The sequence below is a fragment of the Mastomys coucha genome, unplaced genomic scaffold (assembly GCF_008632895.1).
Source record: "Mastomys coucha isolate ucsf_1 unplaced genomic scaffold, UCSF_Mcou_1 pScaffold8, whole genome shotgun sequence".
NCBI classification, from domain to species: Eukaryota; Metazoa; Chordata; class Mammalia; order Rodentia; family Muridae; genus Mastomys; species Mastomys coucha.
This window is the reverse complement of record NW_022196914.1, coordinates 79647168-79656241: the sequence shown is the minus strand read 5'-3', so window position 1 is coordinate 79656241 and position 9074 is coordinate 79647168. Positions and strand designations below refer to the sequence as shown.

Genomic DNA, 9074 nt, shown 5'->3' with positions numbered 1-9074 from the left:
TCATTTTAAATTCTAAGATTCTCCAGCCTTTCACAATCAGAATCTAGCTATGGTTGCTGTCTTGCAGGGGACTACAGTATGTACAAGCAATGCTTTCACAGAGCTGAGGTGATAAGGAATGTTTTAAGTATAAATTATTTTAGGAAAGACTGTCCAAAAATTAGAGGCATAGACAGACAGTAGAATTGCTCCCCTGGAATCTGTCCTCATTGCAAGAGGTGTCATCGTTGGGCCAGAACTCAGGCAGTATACTCAGATTAAGAAATATTTACATTTGAGTTAATGCAAACCTCAGAGTGGCCTCAGTGAAGTTTGTGTGGCATTTCTTTTGTTTTGCAAATCCAGCCTAGTGGAGTTTTTGTGGCCTCACCTCTCCTTGCCTCTGGGGAATTATTTTTAAGCCAAAACAGCATTATTTCAGATCTATCCAGGTGCTGTTCAAAATAAAGTTTAAAATTAAGGTTTATGAAAGGTCAATGAGGCTGTGGAATTTGTAGAGGCATTACAATCTGCCCTGTCAACTTCATATAAAATTACTGTGTATTTAGAAGGTTGTTTTTTCCTCTACATCCTGGTAATTGTAAAGGGGTTTCTTCTAGTTGGTTTGTAATTATTAGAAAGTTTTGCATTGCTAATAGCCTGACATTATGTTTAAAAAAATATTTTTTTTTGTCTCTGCTTCAGTACAAAAAGCTAGGACTTTGAATTTTTCAGTGTATGTTGTTTATTATCTAATCCCTCCAAAAAGAAATTTTTTTTTAAAGTTTATCTGCATTTATTTTATGCTGAATTTATTCCTGTGCCATGAGTTTTTGTTTCTTCAGTTTCTTCTGGGATATCCTTTTCTTCTGTTCCACCTCCTCTTCTGGCTTTGGAACAATCTGCTCCTTCTCAGTGAGAACCATCTCCATGTGGCACGGGGAGCTCATGGATGAGTTGATCCGGCCACGAGCTCTGTAGGTTCGTCAGCTCATCTTAGGTGCCTTGTTCACCTGGATGTGTTCAATGACTAGAGAATCTAAGTCTAAACCCTTAAGTTCAGCATTACTTTCTGCATTTTTAAGCATGTGCAGCAAAAATTCAGCACTTTTTTTTTGGCCACCGTCCCTGTGTCCAGCCCCACTGTTTGGCCTGAGCACACCTACCCACTCCACCATTATACCACCGGAGTGGCACACATTGTTTCTTTAAAGTGACATCCTTCAGATACTTGGTGGCCTTGCGAATATGCATACCCTTGATGGCCTGGGCAGTTTCTTGGGTGTTCTTAAAGTGAACATGAAGGTTTGAACCTCTTGATTTGCATGATTTTGTGTTGTTTTCTGGGTTGAGAGAAGCAAACCTTCTTCACAGGTCACCTCTGGCCGCTTACAGGAAGAGCTCTAAAAAGAAATTTTACTACCTTTGCTCTTACACAATGAGCTTTAAAAATTTTGGAGTAGTTGTTGCTCCAAAAAGATTTCAGAGGCAATATCTTTTTCAATATTTGGGGGCCTCAGTTATATTATAAAAAGGGTTGTGGTATACAAATTCAAGAAAGAAAATATGATTTGCTTTCTTCAAATTATTTTCAAAAGTTTCCAGGAAGTGTTAATTGGCTAAGACCTCACCTTAAGTTCACCACAGGACTTAAGTCTTTGTTGGATGTTGTCAAAGGGAATACAAATTAACTGGTGAGAGACAAAGAGCTTTACTGAAAGTAGAGGAAGCTTCTGTAATCAATTGCTATCAATTGTAATCAATTGCAATCAAATGTTTAGTTATTGTTACTCAAAGTGCCCACAGCAATTCTTTAGCAAAAAATAGCACTAGTGTGGATTCATCTTTCTCATCTCCAAAGTATATATTTAACATCCTGTTATAAAGCTGTTGTGGTCTTAATAAAGAATTATAGTATAAAATCATGAAAATATTTTGGAAAGAATGTCTTAAAAACCTGATGAGACATCTATTCCTTGTTTCAAACAGCAATTGAATTAGTTATTGCAGAATATTTGTTGATATTTGGCCTATTACATAACAAACTTTTTAGGCAAGATTGATAATTATTATCCAAAAGATAAGTTGTTAAAATTTGCTTATATGCATGCTTTTGTATTTCCTGTAAATTTATGTATACATACCATAAAGAATACATCTACTGTATTTATAAACAGCCCTTCTATGGGAGAAAAATATATATAATTGGATCACATGTTTATTCTCATGTCTTTCCCTCTACTTCAGCACAACATCATCAAAATAATATGGCTTGTGATGCTAATTTGGTATTTTTAGAGAATGTGCATGTCAAATTGTAAAGACTTGTTCTCAATGTCCTCAGTTTCTACCTGTACCACATAATGGGATTAATTCTTGAGGACTTCTACTTAATCAATTATTACAAATGGATACTTACATTTCTGATAAAAAATAAAAATAAAATATGCACATGTGACTCTTGATACTTTTTCAGGCTTTCTAGTTGGTATTACCTTAACAAGATAAGCAACTAAAAATGTAGTTGGTCATTGCCTGCATTACTTTTTTATGCTTGGTGTTCCAAATCAGATTAAAACAGATTATGGAACTGGTTATTACAGTCAAACATTTGAGGTGTTTTGTCAACAATTTAATGTTACCCATATTACTGGGGTTCCTTATAATTCCCAGAGACAAGGAATTGTTGAACATGCACATTGCACTCTGAAAAATTGGCTTGTAAAAACAAAAAGGGGGGAATTATACCCCCCAAAGTCACCAAAAGCACATCTCGCTTTTGTCTTATTTGTATTAATTTTTTTGCAAATTGATGCTAAAAGTCCATCTGCCATGGATCGCCACTGGCATCCACTCACTTCCAGTTCATATTCCATGGTTAAATGGTGGGACCTACTAACTAATACGTGGAATGGTCCAGATCCCATTTTAATATGAGGGAGAGGTTCTGTTTGTGTTTTTTCACAGAAAGAAGATGGAACACAATGGCTGCCTGGAAGATTGGTTCGTCAAGTGGATACGGATCCTGAGCCTTCTAGTAAGTATGATTCCAATTACGATGATGGCTAAAAATCTTTATTTGCCAGCAGAGTTAACTTGGAGCATAGCCTCCACTATTTCCTGAGAAATAACAGTTCTTTTGTTGATTCTCAAAGCCACCTCCCCCACACCTGAAGGCCAGAGGTTGGGCCTGGGTGCTGCTAATTTGCAACTGAATTGAGTGCTTGGGACATCCCCACAGACAAGTTTAGTCCTGTTGCTTTTAACTTTTGACTTGGTATTTCAAGCAGGTTGGTTACCAACATACAGGCTCACCTTCGGAAAGGCTCAGATATGGCAGTTATTCATGGTGATGAAGAAAGCAGAGTCATTTAGACCCAGTCTCACTAATCTATGCAACTGGTTTTGAGGCTTGTGAGAGTTGAGGGGCTTTTCCTGAGGGGAAGACCTCCCATTGCTCACTTGGCTTACTTTTTGCAGGTGACTCTCCTCTTCTCTTCTCAGGAGTGGCATGGCTGAAGTTGTATATTATTCATTATTTTTTCCCCCCTTTTCTTTTACATCTATTGTTTTATTTGATTTTCAGGTATCTTCACTTTGGACTTTCTCAAGCTCTTCCTTCTCTTTTTCTCCTTGGAATATTATCTTATTCTGACTCTCTCCTTCACCAAGTTGCATAGAGGCAGCTTCAAGGCCACCACATTACTTGGAAATCAACTACAGTCTCACTTCTGAAAAGAAAGCATCACTAGCTCCTACATCAGTTTATATAACCAGTATGTGTTTCATATGCACACCTGAATATAAGAAGTTAGTGTGGTGTCAGATATGGTTAAAAAATGTTAACATTTGTTACTTGGTGGAGAATAGACTTAACATATGTAAGTGGCCCCTATAGACATCACTGAATGAGAAAGGACACCTCTCCAGACACACTGGCATATGCATAGTGAGAGACAGAAAAGAATCTAGAACTGAAGAAGAAATAACTTTGGGTGCAATAACTAAGGCTCCAGCTCTGTAAAGAGAAGGAACTGAAGTTGGATATCAAAACTCAGTCATCTTCTCTGCATAGTTTTATATAGTTTTGCATGGTAAAGTGTATGCAAGTCTTAATTAAAATTATTTTCAATGTTGGAGTCTGAGAAGATATTCGTACTTGCTCTGCAGGTGTGGAGGACTTGAGCATCCACATAAAGACTAGGATTAATAAACCCAGCTCTGGGTAGGAGGAGCCAAGAAGAACCCTGGGGCTCGCTGAATGGCTAGCATGGCCTAATCAGTAAACTCTAGCTCCCAGTGAGAGAGCCTGTCTCACAAATCAAGGTGTGTGTCTCCTGGAAATGACACTTAAAGTTGACCTTAGGCCTCCACACTTTTGCACATGCACATGGACTTGGGCACACCTCAGCATCTGGAAGAACACACACACACACACACACACACACACATACAAACACACACACACACACACATGCACACGCACACATGCACAAATAAAAAAATTTTTCAGTATAAGCCAATCTAAGAAAAGATTGAATTTATAATGTTTTGCACATTTGTGAACATATTAATTACTTCTGAGGATACTAATGTGAAATGAGCAGATGCTGACATTTGAATACATATGAGTGTATTTTCAGTTTCAATGAATGATCAAGTAGAAAAAAAGATGTATGGGTTGTTAAAGATGGACTTAATTCATTTGGTCTTGAGTCGTTAGACTCAGATTTTTTTTAAAATTAAAGATGTACTCATGTATATACATGTCTGTGTGTAGGTATGTGAACATGAGTTCTGTGTCCTTAGAGGCAAGATGTTCTGGAGCTGGGATTATAGGCAGCTATGAGCTTCCCTCTGTAGATGCCGAGATTGGGATTTGGGTTCTGTATAAGAGCTATACCTGTCTGTAAGCACCGTAGTCATCCCTGTAGTCCCAAATTCATATTTCTTAATACAACATTATATACCTTATGTTTGAGAAACTTCTTTATGGTTTTGGCTTTTAGCTAATAGCTTTTCTAGAAACCTATGTATGTAAGCAAGAACACAGGGCTTTAAAGTAACATTTGGAAATTAGAGCAGTGCTTATATGTGAACCTCCATCAAAGGAATTCTGGAAAGGGGAGTGGTTTCTTCACTTTCTGAACTCTCTTGTGCGTCTACCACTGAGAGACTGCTCATCTGGCTAGCTAGACTTGGCCTACGTAGTTCCTCACATTGAACATTTGGCAAGTTAGCTGACTGCTGACCAAATGGTACTTTTAATAAGCCTTGTTGATCCCTGGTCCATTTTTTCTTCATCTGCTTTGATTTTTAAAGTTATAAGTGAATAGCATCTCATGGGAAATGGGGGAAGAAGGCTCTCTCTCTCTCTCTCTCTCTTTCTCTCTCTCTCTCTCTCTGTGTACCTTTTGGAAAGGCCATTCATTCAGTTTTTTAACAAACTTCCAGAAATCCCTATTGTTTACACATTTTTCCATTGTGTCTTGTTTATTTGCCAAGAAAAATCTTGCACCATACCAACTTGTGTTAGTAAAACAAACGGCTCCTTTCACAGTACAACTCAGTGTGCTTGTATATTTACATATTTACATGACTTTCCCAGCCGTGCTTCTGGAGGAGAGATTCAGCTACATTTGCACATGTTTTCATTTCCCTTGTGTGTAAGCTTTGACCTCACAAACTAGCTCCCAATGAACCCACAGGCCATAGATTAGTTGAAGACACTTTGCTATGTCCCAGTTGAAGAGACTTTTGTTGGAGTCTTTGAAGCAAATAGGGTCTTTGCAGGGAGTCTGAGCCTGTTTGAGTATTCGAGCAAATTATGAATAAGGGATGACTGTGGAACCTGTGTCTCATGTGACTGTGTAACAAGTGCTGGTTTTTGACAGGCTCTCAAATATGGTGTTAGCTGGACTGGGGTCAGCTCTTGGGTCACTAATACCACCTTGTATGTTTGATTGACGATGCTTCTAAATAATTTGTTGTTGATCAATAATGTCAGAAAACATTTTTCTAAGTTTTAAGTTTACGATTTATACGATTTAGTTCTCGAAAGGCCTGAAAGACATTTCTAGTAACTTTATCCTGAACTTCACAAACTCAATCAGTTGCTTTTTGGGTGATTATGAATAAGTCCCCTTCACTGACTTTGGTCTCTTTCTCTCTCTTTCTCTCTCTCTCTCTCTCTTTCTCTCTCCTCTTTTTATTTTTTGTTTTTTGGTTTTTTGAGATAGGGTTTCTCTGTGTAGCCCTTTCTGCCCTGGAACTCACTCTGTAGACCAGGCTGGCCTCAAACTCAGAAACTCACCTGCCTCTGCCTCCCAAGTGCTGGGATTCAAGGCATGTACCACCACTGCCCAGTGACTTTTGGTTTCTTGTTTGGTGAAATAAGGGTGATAATTTCAAACTCAGAAGCCTATTATAATGAGGACCCGATATAATAGTGTAATAAAATATCTAACGCCATACCAGGTCCATAGCAGGCCTTCTGTGAACAAGAACTACTGCTGTTATAATTGATTCAGCTAGGATGATTTTGACCATGTCTGTGGATGAAAGGGATAGGTGAATGAATTTGCATGAAAATGAGGTAAGCTTTCATTCTGGCCCTTCATATACCAAAATGGGTCTTTAGAAATGATGCCAAGAGGCTCTAAAAGTGTGCTTAAACCTTCCTTAACCTCTCAGTATCCATAGAATTTGACTCATAGCAAGAAGACTATTTCCATCCAGCATATTCTAACTTTGCATTAGGTTCCCCCTGGAAAGACTTTTAGAAATCTCCATCCTCTACAGTGAAATGAATCTCTAGGCTTCGAAGCACTCCAGTGAGTATGTTGACATTCACTGCAGCATGACTACATCTGACCACAGATGTGGGCCAACACAAACCATCTACATCTCATGACGAAAAATTTAACATCAACCTAAAATGCTGCCAACGCTTTGGCCAGTGTAGAAAGGCCTGTCATTCTTCCGCTGTGTAGTTGTCACTGAAGGATAGAGTAACACTGAGAAATTTCAAGAGACATTTCAATTTCTATGTCCATTTTTTCCCTCTCTACATAACAAATTTGGCAGTAGAGAAAGCAGCAACGAGCCAGGGAAAGTCTCAATTCTGCCATTCATGGAAAAAGTGAAAGTGGGTGCTATTGTTTAATGTCCTCCAATGGTTCATCTGGTGGAATCTTGATCCTTCTGGGGTGATGTTGTGAGATGGTAGAATCCTTCTGGGAGTGGGAATGGGACTTAGCTTACAGCAGCTGTACCCTCAGGAAGGGTTAGGGTTGTCTTTATGTGATTTTAATTAGCTCATATGAAAATACATTAGAGGAGTGAGCTTGATCCCTGTATCATCCCCTGTCTATTCTATTCTTATCACATGCTCCCACCATGATGCCATCCATCATGATGTGACACAGTCAAGGAAGTTCTTAGCAGAGCCTAGCCTGCTAGCCCATGCTTGACCTTTCAGGCTCCAAAACCGAGCTTTTCCTTTATAAAATACTGAATTTCATGAATTTTTTAAAAAGCAACAGAACATACAGATAGCTTTGAAAAGCATCCTTCTCTGTCAGTACACACTACATACGGGATTGTTGACTAGAACAACTGTGTGTATGCATGACCAGTGATTTAGTTTTTAACTTTATGGGATCAAATAAACAAAACTTATTGAATTACATAGAACTATGAGGGAATATATTAGCAGATACTGAATCAAATGGGATAATTTTCTTATTTCTTAAGCCTCTGATTGATTTTGGTCCTTACATGTGTGAGAAATTGTTTTCCAGGCAACCATTCGAGGGAGCTGGATGCAGATTACACATGCTGCTGGACAGTCAGTACCAATGCATAACATGCTGGGAAATTAATGTCAGGATGCAAATCAGAAAATTTCATGGGGGAATTTTGTGGGGGGATATTTCAAGGCATGATCTTTAAAAGATGAACCCCCCAATAAAGATTTTTTTTCAGGTTAGCTGTAATGTTTAGGGCCTGGGAAACCAGAACTGTGACAGAGCATCTGGCTGATAGCCTGCGTATACTTGTCTCTAACATTAAATAAGTCTGTTAGTGCTAGCAATGGCTGCTGTGTGAAGAGTTTTATGGTCTTCATCAGAAAGCCAGCTTTCAGTCTCTGAGCTCCTACACTCCATGCTCCATTCAGTGGTTTTGTAATGTGGATTCATTAGCTATATCTAGTTAATGCTGAAAATAATAATGACTGATATACCTTCAACAGAGAAGAGGACTTCCCATGCATGCATTTTATTTACTGAATCCCATCTTCTTCTGGTTTTTCTTTCCTTTAGTTTATCAAACTCCCCCCTTTGTGCATTTTAAGGTTATTGTATCTTACTGAATTATAAACTTGTTTTGAAGCTGCCTTAAATTCTTTTTGCAATAAGTCATACTAGCAACAAACAAATAAAAATAAATGTTCATTAGTAATAATTGGACCACCCAGTTGAGACATGCTGGTATTTCCCCCTTTATTACAAGGGTAAAGCTTGTAATAAAGCTGTTCCATCGCTCTCCCTTTCTCTGAAACTATTATCCTTTGGCTTTGGAAATTCTCACAAAAGAACAAATAGTCCATTTGCTTCTGAAATTGCCAGTAAGTGCAAGGAAATTATATCAGAGTTAGTTCATATAAGGTACAAAATTTAACCTCTTTTTCCTTCTCCTGGTTTTTCAGAAGCTCATGGGCTATTTAGGAGCTGACCCGATATTTAGGAGCTATCTGCAGGGCAACTCATTACCCTTCCACAATACTACAGTTCATCATCTGAAACTGAGAGCAGGCCCTTGCCAGCTTGGGGACCAGATGGTAGAATGACGGAAACAATATACCGACGATTGGTAGATTCCAGAATGGCAGAAACATCACTGTTAAGTATTTTTAAGCTTTGTTAAGTTTAAATACTTTGTTAAGTATTTTTTAAACATTTACTTAAGATTCAATAAGAGAAATAGCAAAAATGATTTCAGCACCAGACATTGGGAGTGTGGATGAAAATGGAAATGGAAATGCAGAAGCTACTCTCTTAGCTCATCTACAGGACATCTCTAAGAGCTGCTTC

General features: G+C 38.3%; 1 pseudogene; it reads right to left on the bottom strand.

Moving 5' to 3' along the window:
- Positions 1-791: 791 nt before the first annotated feature.
- On the bottom strand, positions 792-1335 carry LOC116083343 (annotated as a pseudogene).
- Positions 1336-9074: the final 7739 nt, after the last annotated feature.